Source organism: Macaca nemestrina, unplaced genomic scaffold (genome assembly GCF_043159975.1).
Source record: "Macaca nemestrina isolate mMacNem1 unplaced genomic scaffold, mMacNem.hap1 Scaffold_45, whole genome shotgun sequence".
NCBI classification, from domain to species: Eukaryota; Metazoa; Chordata; class Mammalia; order Primates; family Cercopithecidae; genus Macaca; species Macaca nemestrina.
The window spans coordinates 509,583-526,735 of record NW_027257674.1 but is presented as its reverse complement, the minus strand read 5'-3'; the positions used below and the strand labels follow the sequence as shown (position 1 = coordinate 526,735).

Sequence of the window (17,153 nt, the reverse complement as noted above, 5' to 3'; positions counted from 1 at the left end):
CGGTAGAGGCCTCTCCAAGTCCCGGGACACCTGGTATCTCGTTTCTCAGCCGGGGGCAAGCGGAGGAGCTCTCAGTTGGCACGGCCTAGAATGGCGCGACACCGCAGCCTAAGGGGACTTGAAAATTTTTCCTAACCACCGTTCCGCTCCGAGGGACTGCTGCTACCGGCTAGCACAGACCGCCCACGCGGCTCCGGAACTGGCGATCTTCTCCGGGAACCGGGAACGTTTCCGGAGAACCCCCGGGCCGGCACCCTGCCTCCACTTCCCAGCGCAGCAGGGTCCCGGGCTCCCCGCGGATTCGAAAGTTTTGAGGCGGGAGAGAACGTGAAGTTGAAACTGTGAAAGGGAGAACGTGGGTGAATCGCTTTTATCCTGTGTTTTCGGAGTGGGGAAGCCTTTCTAAACCACAAAATAAACCCAGAAGCCATCAAGGAAATGATTGATCAGCTTGACAACATAAAGTTTGAACAAAATACACAAGCAAAGTCCAAAGATAACAAATGACTGTGGGAATCACTTCTGCAAATACGCGGGTGATAAGAATATTGATTTCATTCACAGTAGCCAAGATACGGAAGCAGCCTAAGATCTACCAGTGGGTGAACAGATAAAGAAAACGCGATGTATGCACACCATGCGGTACTATCCCGCCTTTAGAATAAAAGGAAATCCTGCCATTGGCGACCACATGGATGAACGTGGAGGCCACTGCACTAAGCAAAGTAAGCCAGGCACAGACACAAATACCACTTGGTCTCTCCTGTATGTGGAATCTGAAAATAGCTGAACTCATAGAAACGGAGAGTAGAACGGTGGCTACCTGAGCCCGGGGGAAGGGCAGGAGGGGGGGAGACGTTGGTCAAACGGTAGAAGGATTCAGTTAGACAAGAGGAATACGTTTTAGTGATTCACATGACACGGTGACTGTAGTTAATGCATTTTATATGTCAAAATTCCTAAAATAGTAGATTTTAAATATTCTCACCACAAAAAATAGATGTGTTGGCGATGGATATCTTAATTAGCTTAAAGTAATTGTTCCACCAATGTATACGTATATCAAAACATCACATTGTATCCCATAAATATATACAATTATGACTTGTCAATTAAAATAAAGTTTTAAAAATCCTTTTAAAAGATTTCTGCATTATTTACTATGACAACAAAAAACACTGGGGTGGGGGATAATAGCCATTCATTAAGAGGGGCCAGTTTAAATAAACCCCAGTACATTCACACTATACACTGTGTGAATTTGTTTTGTTTTGTTTTAGATGAGACAAATGTTGATGATGAAATGTTAAATGAAGAATTTAAAACAAGAATTAAGTTGCCCCTATTTCATCACATTAAATAGCTATAAAGACTATGTGGTATGGACAGAGGGAGATGATCTACAGAACAGAATAGAGACCCAAATAAATGTACCCAGCTGGGTTTTTGACAAGCATGCAAAAGCAACTCGTGGGAGGAAAGGTGGCCTTTCCATCAAATGGGAGTCGGGCAATTGCACATCACAGGCACAGCAAACAAGCAGGCAAACCAAAACCCTTGACCTAGACACTGTCAACTTTAAAATCCTAAGCCCCCACCAAATGAATGGACTCCCTCTTGGCCAAGGGGACCTCAGGAAAATCTTAAAAATTTAGTTCTAGTCATAATGTGGTGGGAGGTCAGACACGCCTCATTATACACCCTGCCTTTTGAGGTTTAGACCAGCATTAATGCTAACATAGAGATCAGAAGACTGACAGAACAGACTCTGTGGCAATAAAATACCAAATTATAAATAGGACCTAAGGCCACGCCAGGCAAGGGTTAAGTCACTACGCCTAAAGAATAAAACTGTATTCTAAGGACCACAAGGCTTTTCTTTTTCTCTAGCAGCTAAACCACCACTGGCCTCCAGATAGACAAGATTAAAACAATTTCCAGCTCCACCACCCACTGACTTACTGAACCCCTGCTCTACCAGACATAACCTCCTGATAAGACCACCAACCATGGAGTGTCTCTGGCTGGTTTACAGAGGCTGCACCCTTGTGTGCCTTCATGCCCTGAAAAGACTTGTTGACATATAGGACCTAACTGTAACACATTTAAATGTTAAGTCTCCACCCCAAAGTGAACATGGGTCATATACTACATGCATGTCTGTTCAATATGCATGTGTCAGGACCACCTTCATGAATATTCATAACTCCTCCTATAACCCGTTGAATATGTATGTTTAGCCAACCTGCCCAGCATAAAGCTCCTACCCCAACCCCTCCTCCTTCAAAGTGCCTGTTTCTGGTCCCTTGGCTGGGATGGCCATCTTGCAGGCTGTAATCCTTATGAAAAATAAAGTCTCCTCACCTTTCTAAATGGATAAATTGTGGGGGTTTTACCCTCACACCTCATACAAACATTAACTCCAAATGGATCACACATTTCAATGTAAAATGTAAAACTATAAAACTTTCGGGAAAAATAATTCTTAGAGAAAAATGGGATCTAGACTAAAAAAGGAGATTTTTGTACTTGACATCAAAAGTATGATTCATAAAGAGAGAGGGATAAATTGGAAGTCATCAAAATTAAAAACCCAGGCTCTGTGAAAGGTCCTCTTGTTTTTTTCATTTGTTTGTTTTGTTTGTTTGTTTGTTTTGTTTGTTTGTTTTCCTGAGATGGAGTCTCACTCTGTTACCCAGGCTGGAGGGCAGTGGTGCAATCAGCTTAGTGCAACTTCCGCCTCCCAGGTTCAAGTGATTCTCCTGCCTCAGCCTCCCAGGCAGCTGGGACTATAGGCGTGTGCCACCACTCCTGGCTAAATTATCTTTTCTTTCTTTCTTTCTTTCTTTTTTTTTTTTTTTTTTGAGACAGAGTCTTGCTCTGTTGCCAAGCTGGAGTGCAGTGGCGCGATCTTGGCTCACTGCAACCTCCGTCTCCTGGGTTCAAGTGATTCTCCTGCCTCAGCCTCCCAAGTAGCTGGGACTACAGGTGCGTGTCACCATGCCCAGCTAATTTTTGTATTTTTAATAGAGATGGGGTTTCACCATATTGGTCAGGCTTGTCTTGAACTCCTGACGTGGTGACCCACCTGGCTCGGCCTCCCAAAGTGCTGAAATTACAGGTGTGAGCCACCACACCCAGCTGAAAGGTCCTTTTAAGAGGATGAAAACAAAGTATAGATCAGAAGATAATATTTGCAAACCACATATTCTACAGGAATGTGTAAAAAAAAAAAAAAAACCTCAAAATGTAAAGGTGTTTTTCTTCAAAATCCAATTACAAAATTGACAAAAGACATGTTAAAGTATGCCCCCTGCAGAAAGACAGAATGACTCCCAGGAGACTAACTGAGGAGCTCAAAGTTAAAATGGAACCAAGGCAGTCATAACTGGGTGAGAGAGCCTTCATGTACTCTGTGTTCTCAGGAAAATGTTATAAAAGTATCACAAGACCTCCCTTCCACAATCAAACCAAACCAAACCAAACCAGTTCCTGTTGTCAGTGCCAAGATAACTGTAGCCTGAGCACCCCTCCCCTGGGCACCCTGACGGTCATTTATAAGAAATTTCTGACAGTCTTCTGCTTAGGGCTTAAAGAACAACACGTCAGAACTCCCCTGCCTTGGCCAATCAGGACTCCCCTGCATCGATCAATCAGGGTTCACCTGTATTGACTAATCAGGATTCAGCTACCCCTGCTGGATCCCAGGGTGGACTGGAGTCGGAGCCCCAGGTTTGCACATGCAACATGCCCTGTGAAGGCAAGGGGTGAGCAGCAGGAGGAACGAAAAATTGCCCTAAGAAGGTGCGGCAGACCAGTGAGGACCCTGGAAGGGGAAGTGGGGAGGGGCGTGCACGGAGAGGGACACAAGTCGGGCACCCGCTGCCTGGTCAGTGAGCTGCCAAAGCTTCCTCCACAAGGGCTGGACTCCAGGTCCATGCCTGCCTTCCTGGCCCCAGGCCAGCAAACTGTGGGCACCAGCTCACGGTGCACAGAAATATGTACTCTGGATGAATCGCACACCTCAATGTTAAATGTAAAAGAGAAAACCTCAGGAGCGAATGCTAAGCTTTTGTGTCCCCTGGAGAAATGTTCTTCAGTGTGCCAGAGCAGAAACCCAGGTGGTCGGCAGCCATCTGGTGTGGTGCCAGGGCAGAGCGCTGACCTGTTAGAGCAGCCTGGAGTTCTGCCCACCTCGACCCACCGCGGCGGCCTCTGCATCTGCAGGGTGAGGCCTTCAGGTTTAGCACCGCAAACCCAGGCATTTGGAGCCTATTGGGCTGGTATCGCTGATCAGGTGCAGATGGGCCTGCTGACTTCACCTGAATTGTAGCTGCCAGGCTTCGTGAGAAATGTGAGTGCTGCTGGTACTGGCCGGCTGGGGCCTCGGGTGCACCATTTCTGCCTGAACACACGTCCCCCAGGCACTTGGGACCCCCAACACCCAAAGTGGCCACAAGGTGCTGGGCCTCCCTCTGGCTAGGGGGAGCAAGGAGACAGTGAGTGTGGCAGCCAGGCTGGGCCTCAGTGCTCCCAGGGGAGAGGGGGTGTGATGGGTGCCATCAGGCCAGATCCACAGGGAAGGTTTGTAGGACTGGGGCTGGGGGCTGGCCTTGAATCCTGAGCCACCCACCAGCAGCAAACTGCAGTTTTGCGGAGTTTGACCCTCTGGCACCTCTCTAAGGCAGCTAGGCTGGGACAAGACTGTCAACAGCAGCACCAATGCCTGTGTGTCCTGAGCAGGGGGTGCTGCACTCACAGGCTCCAACCAACAACATCATTAATATTTTTCCCCACTGCAAGGATCATGCAAACCCTACCAGTTTCATTCTAATGTTTTTTGAAAAACATACTTGAACACAGAGCCGGGAGTTTTGACAGGTAGGCTTTAGGAGCTTTGTCACTGCCGCCAGGACACAGGGATCTCCTGATGAGGTGCTCATGGACCTGTGGGGCCCGGAGGCCAGGGGGTTGGGAGTGCCTGGAGTGGCCAGCAGGGAGGCCTCAGAGCCACACCTCCTCCTCCCCTAGTCACCCCAGCAGACCAGGGAGGGGGTATCTATCATTCTCTGCCTGTCACTTTCTTCTCCACCCCGCCACCTATGCATTGAACACAGACAGCGCATGAGGCCGCACCATCTGGAGTCAGCCACAGCCAATGCTCCATCAAAGGACTCTGCACCGGAGGCCAGCAGGACACCCTGGGCTTCCTGCAGGGGCTAGGCCATGCAGGGCCCCAAGGCAGTGAGAAAGACTCAGCCTGGAGGCTGGCGGTTAGACATAGGTCCTTGAGGGTCCCTTTAAGGTCTCAACCCTAGGATCCCATGGGGTCCTGTTGCTGTGGTTTGAATTTCTCAGTCTCTCCCTTGATTTTGCATCTTTACAGATTATTTCCTTTTGGGTTTTCTCTACTTCCAAAGAATTTTTTATTGTAATTATTTCTGACACTGCCTGAGGATTGAGGTTTTATGGTTTTCAGGAGTTATGGTTTTCAATCCATCTTTATGTTCCCTCGTCTTGTTCTCCTAGAAGCTGGCTCTGTGCTGTTAGCTGCCTCCACACATGTGCCCTTCATTTGTTAGGACTCAAGTGTCACATCCGAAATGGGGTCTAGCGAGGTAGATCTGCAAGACCCATCCCTTGGTTGAAGTAGCAAGCCCTGGAGTGGCCCAGCAGGTGCTGATAAGCTGACCTGTGAGAGACTGACTATATGATGACAGCGGCCAGACTACATATAAAAATCAAACTCCGAGCCACAGTCTGCAGCAACCAGCCCCAAAGCCAGCCCGGGATCTGCAGCAACAGCCCAGGAAGCCAGCCTGCCAGAAGTCAGAGGCGCAGGAAGCCAGCCCGCTATCTCCAGTCAATCCAGGGAGCCTAACACCACCCTGTAACAATCAGCCCAGAACAGCCAGAACTTGGCTAGTAACAGCTTCCCTAATTTTTGTACAGGCTTCCAACTTAGAACCAACCAGAAAAAGTGAAATCTGCTGCCCTAACCGACCACACAGGAGACATTATTTCTGGTCGGCCACCCCAGCTTCCCCAAGCCAACAGCCTCCACTCGGAGTGTACCTGGAGCCTCCCCTTTTCCCACTGTGAACCTTTCCCATACTCTGCCTGTCTGCAAGTCTCTATCAAAATGCAAGTGCCGATTGCTGACTCCCCTGCTAGGGCCTTTGTGTCTCTCATTTGAGTGATCTTTGTTTATCTCCAGGCTGCTTCCCATGCTACTATAGATGGGCATTTCCTGCCCAACCAGAAAGATTTCACGTGTATGCTTGGGGACAGGGCGTGCCCAGGTGCATTTCTCCTGCCTCCTCCTTCTCTCTTTATCCCACAGTCTTCCTCCTCACCCAGCTAGCCACAGGTGTCCACACGGAGCACAGTCTGAGGAGAGGCGGGTCAAACACAGTCAGGTTCTAGGCGGAGCTGAGTAGTGTTTGACAGGAGCCAGGTTCTCCCCTAGACAGATCTTTACATCATAAAAATGATTTTGTACTTAAGGATGTTGCTTCAGATCCACCAGGCATGAAGTCACCGCCTGAAATTAGGAAGAAAATATCCAATAAAGAGACCTTCTTCACTCCAGCATCCCTCTCCCCATGTGCCTTCTGAAGCTTCTGCAGCAAGCCTACAGACAGGTTCAGAAAGTGTTTCTAATAGGAGCAGAACAGCTCTAACACACACACACACACACACACACACACACACACACTCAACATGTGGGAAAGATTGAGGAGTGTGATGGCATGCAGTATCTGAGGGAATCTAGTCTCGAGGATTAAGGGAAGGCTCCCCAGCTGAGTGGGAAAGGTGAGCGTGTTCAGCCTCTCAGAGGCGTGGATGGCAGAGTCGTCCAGGCAGAAGACAAATGCACAAGGCTTGAAGCTGGAGCAAACAGCTTCCATATGCAGGAGCCCAAATACCAGGTGCTTCTATGGCAAGTCCAAGAGTGAGGCAGGAGGGGTCAGGGTCCGGCATGCCAGGTCAATGACTTCGTGGACCCAGCAAACCAAGCTAGGCAAAGAGGGGCATGTTACTTCCTTATAGTATTTTTAATTAGAATAGTAATATTTTCTCTTTAATGCAAAGAACTTCTTAAATAATACCTATCCCAAGCCCCACTATCCAGAGACACTCACACTGCTAGAGTTTTTAATGTATCCTTCAAGAGATACTTTATATATAAACGGAAGGCTGAGATGTATATTTTGTTTTTTGTGGTCTCTTCCACCAAAACTTCCTCAAAGGTATTAAGAGCACAACACTTGAAAGCATGTTCATGTGTCTGTTGGCTGCATAAATGTCTTCTTTTGAGAAGTGTCTGTTCACATCCTTTGCCCACTTTTTGATGGGGTTGTTTTTTTCTTGTAAATTTGTTTTGAGTTCTTTGCAGGTTCTGGGTATTAGCCCTTTGTCAGATGAGTAAATTGCAAAATTTTTTTCCCATTCTGTAGGTTGCCTGTTCACTCTGATGGTAGTTTCTTTTGCTGTGCAGAAGCTCTTTAGTTTAATTAGATCCCATTTGTCAATTTTGGCTTTTGTTGCCGTTGCTTTTGGTGTTTTAGACATGAAGTCCTTGCCCATGCCTATGTCCTGAATAGTATTGCCTAGGTTTTCTTCTAGGGTTTTTATGGTTTTAGGTCTAACTTAAGTCTTTAATCCATCTTGAATTAATTTTTGTGTAAGGTGTAAGTAAGGGATCCAGTTTCAGCTTTCTACACATATATGGTTAGCAAGTTTTCCCAGCACCATTTATTAAATAGGGAATCCTTTCCCCATTTCTTGTTTTTCTCAGGGTTGTCAAAAATCAGATGGTTGTAGATGTGTGCAGATGACATGATTGTATATCTAGAAAACCCCATCGTCTCAGCCCAAAATCTCCTTAAGCTGATAAGCAACTTCAGCAAAGTCTCAGGACACAAAATCAATGTACAAAAATCACAAGCATTCTTATACACCAATAACAGAGAAACACAGAGCCAAATAATGAGTGAACTCTCGTTCACAATTGCTTCAACGAGAATAAAATACCTAGGAATCCAACTTACAAGGGATGTGAAGGACCTCTTCAAGGAGAACTACAAACCACTGCTTAACGAAAAAAAGGACACAAACAAATGCAAGAACATTCCATGCTCATGGATAGGAAGAATCAGTATCTTGAAAACGGCCATACTACCCAAGGTAATTTGTAGATTGGATGCCATCCCCATCAAGCTACCAATGACTTTCTTCACAGAATTGGAAAAAACTAAAGTTCATATGCAACCAAAAAAGAGCCCACATTGCCAAGTCAATCCTAAGCCAAAAGAACAAAGCTGGAGGCATCATGCTACCTGACTTCAAACTATCCTATAAGGCTACAGTAATGAAAACAGCATGGTACTGGTACCAAAACAGAGATATAGACCAAAGGAAGAGAACAGAGCCCTCAGAAATGAGTATGATTTTTGATACTGTGTATTAACATACCAGCATAACCCAATGGACCAATATTTTCCAGTGACCAATATATGATGTCACAAAATAATGCATGGATTAAAGAAAAATTCAAAGTGCCTGAGATCTCAATGTACTCTGAAGTAACAGAGCATAAAAGGTGCATTGTTAAGATTCCACACTGCAACTAGCCTTTCAAAACCAATCATTTCTCAGGTTTTGGTATAGTGCCAGAGACTAACTAAAACTACCTAAAAAGGTCTAGTATAATACTTCTCCTTTTTCCACCTAACATATCTGTGTAAGGCTGAAAGTTCTTCATAACCTTTACTAAAACAACCTATTATAAAAGACTGATGCAAAAATACACATGAGAATTCAGCTCTTTTCTGTGAAGTCAGATATCAAAGACATTTGCAAAAGTGTAAAACAATCAATGCCACATAATTTTTTTGTTTTGAAAGTTATTTTCATAAAAATAGAATTAAGTTTTAATTTGAATACACTAATACATACTTTTCTATTTCTCATTTTAAATTTTGATTATAGTAAATGTAGACATAAGCCATATAAGTAAATGCTCTTTTAGATTCTCAATTTTTAAGAGTGATAGGATCCTGAAACCAGAAAGAGAATCACTATTTTAAGGGCATTTTCTTAAGAGGCTTTTTTAGATGAAACTTTGCTAATTTCCTTTTTATTTCAATTGAAATAATTTAATGAATTTTCCAGAAAACTCATACTCTGGCATTAAGACAAACAATTTTCATGAACGGCTACTATGTAACATAAACACAGCACTGCAATATGAACAGGAGGAAGATGGCTAACCAAAGGCCTTAAACTCCAACACCTGCACATCCTAGGCATGCGACATAAATGGGTAAAATAATCTCCAAGAACTAAGCCCTTTCTGCTTTCTTAAAACCCACCATATTATTTTTCATGTCACCATTTTTGATAGAAACTTGAATTTCAAGAATAACATTTTCATCTTGAGGCAACCATAAGAAAACGATGGAACAAGTTTCATGAATGGTCATCCACAGTACTGCCTTTTGGCTTTCATCCTGAGCACAGAACAACACTTTCTGGCCCTCCTCCATCTCCGCCTCTCCCCACCGTGAAGAAGCTGCAGAGTCCAGGGGACATGCCATTGGGAGCCTGCTCCAAAACCCCGTTTCACAAGCCCTGAACCCCAAAGTTCTCCCCTAAATGGGTTTGAATTGCTTCAATGACTTGTGTGAGCCTCTTTTCTAGATGTATCCTCCTAATGTTGGAGACTGCACCCTCTTCCCACATGATGACCCCCAGACCTGAGGAGCAGGCACGGGGTCCTTCATGGCAATGGACAGAACTTGTACAAGTAGACTGGGGTTTCTGGGAGAAAGCAGGGTCGAACAAGCAGGAGTGAAAACCACAGTGTGAAGATGGGCTCCTCCTCTGGCACCACGTGCCACCCTAGAACTTTGAGAATCACAAATTTGAACCTAGCCTTCTGGGCAGTTATGAAGATGTATTTGTCAAGGTAGAAGGATAAAATATATTTTATATAACAGTTTGTTGGCTTGGTTTATAACTTAAATATTTAAATATATAAAATGTGGATGTGTATTTGAATTCCATCTCCAAATCACAAATATTAAAGGATTACCCTGGTTTTTGATGTTTGGCTTAGAAATGGGAACAGCTGGCCACGTGCACTGGCTCATGCCTGTAATCACAGCACTTTGGGAGGCCAAGATGGGTGGATCACCTGAGGTCAGGAGTTTGAGACCAGCCTGGACAACACGGCGAAACCCTGTCTCTATTAAAAATAAAAAAAAAAAATTAGCTGGGCTTGGTGGCAGGCACCTGTAATCCCAGCTACTTGGGAGACTGAGACAGGAGAATCACTTGAACCCAGGAGGCAGAGGTTGCAGCGAGCCGAGATTGTGCCACTGCACTCCAGCCTGGATGACGAAGAGAGCCTATGTCTCCAAAAAAAAAAAAAAAAAAAAAAAAAAGGAAATAAATAAAAAGGGCTGAGGGAAGAGGGAGGGAAGATGGGAAGATGGCCGTTATGCTGGTATATTCTGTCTAAAGACTAAACACTATAGACATTCTGAGATTCAGCTGAAGCATGCCAGACGTTCTGATTTTTAAAGGAGTATTAGGAATCCAAATTTTAATGCAGAAAATTGCAATTTTAAAACCTTGACAACTAATTTTAAAAATTAACACCTGGTAGCAAACACTGACTAGTCTAAATAATGTATTCTGGAGCTGAGAGCTGGACAGAGGCCCACTAGCTTATAATGGTTTGGGCTTGAAGAAAATTTGTAACATCATGGAGTTTTCAATGCTTTTCTTTCAGTATCCTTCCCGGCATCGTGATTAATAAAAATGGCTACCTATCATTACATGCCAGACTTTATATTAAGATTTTTGAACATGCTATTTCAACAGCATTCATACTTCCCAGTGCTTTGGGTTTGTTTGATTTCATCCATGGGAAAGCTTAGGAGCTCAATCATCCCTTTGCACTTGTCCAGTCTCTTTTATAATAACTTGTAACAAGAAATCTGTTTATCCTTTTGCTCAGTAAATATGTAAGGATAAAGTATATGGTCATGGATTAGAAGATTTACCTTGTTTGTGAAGAGATTAAGCCTTGGTGCCAATTGTTGTAATTTAGGTAATCTGCTTCCCATATTGATTCTAAGTGTAATTCAATAATAGGTTCTGGGCAAGTGAAACTTGAACCTCCTGAGCAATATGGGCATTGGGTGTAAAACTCTTCTGCTTCTCTGCCAATAAAGTGTCATCTCTTGATTACAACTTATTTCATAGCTTTTCCATAATTCCTTCAAAGGGCCTTCTAGATGGGCTATAAAATAATCAGAGTAAATTAAAATTTGTACTTAAGTGTTAAAATGTAAATTTATTACATGCTTTCCCCCAAAGCTAACCATTTGAAACCTCTGGTATGGATATTTTAGTGCTTCATTCACTCTAATGGTGATAATTTTAGCAAGTTGTTAAAACTACCTCTCACTTCCCCATCACAGTAGTCCAAAGGATGCAGCTAATGTTTCAGCATCGAAGCATCTCTTACAAACTCATTAGAGAAACAACCGGTCCTCTTTGGTTCATCATAAATTAAAATAGAGCAGAACGTTATCATCTGTCCACTGCCCACCAGACAACGAAATCACTGGCCTTACTGTGAAAAAAGTTTAAAGTTTTCAAGAATCAAGGGCATTAAGTACAGAAAATTAATCTTTTCTCTGCCAAGCTTTACACTTTTGCATATCAGTTTCCCCCAGCTGTGATAGTTTCTTTTACAACATCTGCTGGAGAGAAGGGATGCAATGTGATTGTATTTAAGTATGCCAATACATTTTTGATGATTAAGGCCAACCTAACTATGGGAATTTTGTGACATGTAAATCATATAAATTATATAAAAACTATAAAAATGCTCATTACTTTTGAATAAGAAATACGTCAGGAAAGATTTTTCCGACGTTCTGAATAATGTGTATTACAAATGACAGATAATAATTTATGCAAAGAGGATCATATATTGAATTCAGACTGTTCATATTTCACTTACAGGTGTGATGGATAACACTGAGTGTCACCTAGATTGGATTGAAGGGTACAAAGCATTGTTCCTGGGTGTGTCTGTGAGGGTGTCACCAAAGGAGATTAATAGTTGAATCAGTGAACTGGGAGATGCAGACCCACCCTCAGTCTGGGTGGGTGCCCTCTAATCAGCTGCCAGTGCAGTGAGGATAAAAGCAGGCAGAGGAACATGGCAGGGCTAGACTGGCTAAGTCTTCTGGCCTCCACCTTTCTCCTGTGCTGGTTGCCTCCTGCCTTCAAACATCAAACTTTAAAATTCTTTTAGCTTTTGGACTCTTGGACATACACCAGGGGTTTGCCAGGAGCTCTCAGGCCTTTGGCCACAGACTGAAGGCTGCACTGCTGGCTTCCCTACTTTTGGGATTTGGGGACTCAGATTGGCTTTCTTGCCCCTCAGCTTGCAGACAGTCCATCATGGAACTTAACCTAGTGATTGTGTGAGTCAATACTCTTTAATAACTCATTTTATATATACATTTATTGTTAGTCCCGTCCCTCTAGAAAATCCTAATACAACAGGACACAGGACCTAGTCACAGTAAGGGAGTGGACATTATTTAGAAGCAAAGACAGTTCACCCATATGAAAAGGAAAGAGAGCAGAATGTAGGTATAGCCATATGAAGGTGAGCAGATGTAGCAACTGGAGATTTTGAAGTTCTTGTCAAATTATCACTTTTTTATTTTACAAGTGGAATAGAAAATAAAGTCATCAGCAAAGAGTGAAAATGGGAAGGAGAGAAAATAAATATGAACTGTTACTCTGGGAAAGGATGAGAGTGAATGGAGCAGGAAATACTATTTTTTTCTGGGAAATATAAAGACATGAGCTTTGCGATCATGAATTTCAGCTGAAACAAATCAACCTGATTCCCTCTTAGTTATTGCATTTTAAATTTGAATTTTATTTAAACATCTGAATATAATAATCATAATTATAGTATTATACAGAAGAGTTTCACTGCCCTAGAATTCCTCTGTGCTCCAGCTGCTCATCCCTCTGTCCCCCGTAACTCCTGGCAACCATTGACTTTTTAAAACTCTCTCCAGAGTTTTGTCTTTCCCAGAAAGTCGTGTAGCTGAAGTCATACAGTATATAGCATTTTCTGATTGGTTTCACTCAGAAATATGTATTTGAGATTCCTTTATGTCTTTTTATGGCTTGAGAGGTTATTTCTTTTTAATGCTGGATACTATCTCATTATTTGGATGTATTACAGTTTATCCATTTACTAATGAAGTACATTTTGGTTGCTTCCAAGTTTGGCAATTATTAATTAAGTTGCTATTAACATTCTTGTACAGGTTTCTGTGTGGACATGTTTTCAATTCCTTTGTGTAAATACTAAGGAGCATGATTGCTAGATTATATGAAAAGAGATTGCTTACTTTTCTAAAAAGTTGATGAACTTGTCTTCCTAAGCAGTGTAACATTTGCATTCCTACCAGCATCACCAGCATTTGGTACTGTCTGCCTTTCACATTAATCAGGCTTCATCTTCATAATTTTTCTGCACTTACTTTTAAAATCAAAGTCTTCATCCTGTGCTTTGTTTCTTAATCTTGAATGAGTCCTTTAAAGTCTAAACATCTCCAGAAAATAAAAGTGTTAACTACATACTGAGAACTGAAGGTTGCAGAAGAGTGACACTAAATTGGTGACAATATAAAACCTCAGCTGAAAAAATTCTAATAGCTAAAGAAGTGTTATGACATTTTCATATATAGTTCCTTCTCTTTTACATGTGCAAACTTCAGATAGTCTGAAGTACTATATACTTAGGAAAATCAGAGCTCTTCAAAAAATTGTTGTTCATAATGTTTAGAAATTTAGGACTAACATTTTCATTATATAGACTAGACTTAGCTAAACAGAACCATTTATAAGCCTGTTGTACATATTGTTTTAGACACATTTATTATATTACAAACTAAGAAAGGAGAATAAAATAATATAACTAGTTTGAGGAGGTATCTAATAAAAATAAGATAATTATGGGTTTTCTATTATCCACACTCAATTTAGAATACTAATAGGGTCATAAAAATCGCTGGTATGTAGAACAACTCAGTGATAAGAAGCATAAAAATATAGGTAGCAAATTTCAGTAAAAACTATTAACATTCATTAATGAGCTCATACAATCAAATGCTTAAAACCAAAGACTTCGGTATCTTGAAGTGTGTTTTAAAGGCTTTTTTTGTGTGTGTGCATTTTGTTTTGTTTCTTGCCAGCAGCCTTCTCCTTATTAAAACAAAGGCAAGAGACCAATGAAAATTCATACAAATAATTTTATATATAGACATTTTATAAGAGTTAATGTTTGTTATTTATTACTGTAAATTATTCACAAAAAATAAAGAAAAAAGGGTAAATTTGAAAGGAAGGAAATATTAAGGGAAGTAGAATAAGTAGAGTTTAACTAAGTCATAAATTAGAAGAAAAATATTTGCAACCAGTAGGAGTTCCTCAGACATTTTCCAACATGAACAAAAGGGGTATATAATGTGGATAGTAAGTACTATAGATAGTTCAGCAGTTTGAGGTGACAGTGAGCTATGATGACACCACTGCACTCCAGCCTGGGTGACACAGAGAGACTCTGCCTGAATTAGAAAAAAAAAATTAACCATGACAATATGTATATTCAACATTGTATCATTTGAACTAATATAATGCTTGTTGTACATATATCACCTATATGAAACTTGTCATATAATTTCTTCATTTAGAATTATTTCTGATTATCCTGTTACTGTAAGACCCTCTTTGTAAAATTCTGAAAGATTTGGATAGAATTGGTTTTATTTCCAACAATTTATAGCACAAATTTGTCTTATAAATAAAATCTAACCACTAAAGACATAAAACAAGTTAAAATATTAGCTTTATTATGAACAATAAAAATTTAATCTTAGTACATTTTGGATCATGAGCATTTTCTTTTGTTTTAATAACAATCCCTGGAATTAAAAAGAATCGTGCATAGATATGTCAGTTGTTTAAGTGACAAGAGAAGGGACATTTGTTGAAATCCTTTTTATATTTAATAATGTTTGCTACTACTTTTATTTAAAAATTACAAAAACTTATGTCTAAAATAACTTATTAGTTGCTTTAACTGTATTCTGGCAGTAATTCCATAATTCATTTATCATGAATTAGAAAACATAGCACTTACAGAAAGTGATATTTATACATTGAAATATACATGAAATAAATAAGCAAATAAAACTATGCATTAAGACTGAGATGTGATTATTTTGCTTTGTAATACTAACATATTAAATAATAAACTTTCCAGTTTGTGTTATAATATTTAGAGCTATATCAGAATCTACTTGTATGGTTTGAAATGTTCCATTTTGTAAAACAAAAAAATAACTCATTGAACAAATTCTCAGTATGATGCTAGATTGGAGAAGAAAATATGTTATCTGTATACTTAATTCTTCTGGCTTTCAGTATGACTTTTGGCTGCTTCAACTATAAAGACATCCAAAGAATGGCTTTTGTTACAGCAGAGTTGACCTTTTCAAATATAACTCACACATTTTGGAATGATGCACTTCCAAGATTAAAGCTATCTGTGACTTAAAAGAAAAAAATCCAGTATGTCTTTGGTGGCTAAAATCATTTAGATAAAGCAAAAGGTTTTGTCAAGGATGAGTAATTGATTTTCAATGTGAATCAAAATCTAACAGTAAAAGTAAATATTTTAGTTTCTGAATATAGTTTAAAAGTTCTTTGGAAGATAATTTCTGCAATATGTAATTCAGAAAAGTCTTTATAAAACATTTTAATGGACACTTTTTTTTTATAAAGGGCTACCTAGTATAATTTAACTTTGTTTGTTTGTTTTTGTTTTTTTGAGACAGAGTTTCACTCTTGTTGCCCAGGCTGGAGTGCAATGGCATGATCTCGGCTCACCACAACCTCTGCCTCCTGGGTTGAAGCGATTCTCCGGACTCAGCCACCGGAATACCTGGCATTACAGGCATGTGCCACCACACCTGGCTAATTTTGTATTTTTAGAAGAGATGGGGTTTCTCCATGTTGGTCAGGCTGGTCTTGAAGTCCCGACCTCAGGTGATCTGCCCACCTCGGCCTCCCAAAGTGCTGGGATTACAGGCCTGAGCCACCCACTGTGCCCAGTGCTAATTTATCTTTTTTATTTTTATTTTTTTGAGACGGAATTTCACTCATTTTCCAGGCTGAAGTGCAATGTCGCGATCTCAGCTCACCGCAAACTCTGCCTCCCGGGTTCAAGTGATTCTCCTGTCTCAGCCTCCCAAGTAGCTGGGATTACAGGCATGGGCCACCATGCCCAGATAATTTTGTATTATTAGTAGAGACAGGGTTTCTATATGGTTGGTCAGGCTGGTCTCAAAACTCCCAACCTCAGGTGATCCACCCACCTTGGTCTTCCAAAATGCTGGGATTACAGGCGTGAGCCACCGCACCTGGCCATCTTTTATATTCTTGAAATTAATTCAGTTCTCTATAATGTAAAACTGCGACTAAACATTGAAAAGCAATTATCATGACTATTGCTACAAAATGTACTTCTGATATTAATCAAATAAGTTTAAGAACTTTCTAGCATTACTGTGTGAACACACGAGCTTATGTCTGTTCATGTGTATTTGTGTGTGTTTCTATAGATTTAGAAGTACATAAACCAAAACTGCATCTTAATCATCTACATGAATTTTTAAGATTTAAAAAAATGATTACACCATGGAATACTATGCAGCCATAAAGGATGAGTTTGTGTCCTTTGTAGGGACATGGATGCAGCTGGAAACCATCATTCTCAGCAAACTATCGCAAGAACAGAAAACCAAACACTGTATGTTCTCACTCATAGGTGGGAACTGAACAATGAGATCACCTGGACTCGGGAAGGGGAACATCACACACCGGGGCCTATTATGGGGAAGGGGGATGGGGGAGGGATTGCATTGGGAGTTATACCTGATATAAATGATGAGTTGATGGGTGCTGACGAGTTGATGGGTGCAGCACAGCAACATGGCACAAGTATACATATGTAACAAACCTGCATGTTATGCACA

At 41.2% G+C, this 17,153-nt stretch overlaps 1 long non-coding RNA gene across 1 annotated transcript in view; it reads right to left on the bottom strand.

Moving 5' to 3' along the window:
* Positions 1-259: 259 nt before the first annotated feature.
* LOC139361377 (uncharacterized) overlaps positions 260-17,153 on the bottom strand; it is a 30,032-nt gene continuing 13,138 nt past the window's right edge. Inside the window, exon 3 of the long non-coding RNA XR_011618943.1 lies at positions 260-339. This is a non-coding gene — a long non-coding RNA (uncharacterized lncRNA). The remainder of the gene's footprint in view (positions 340-17,153) is intronic.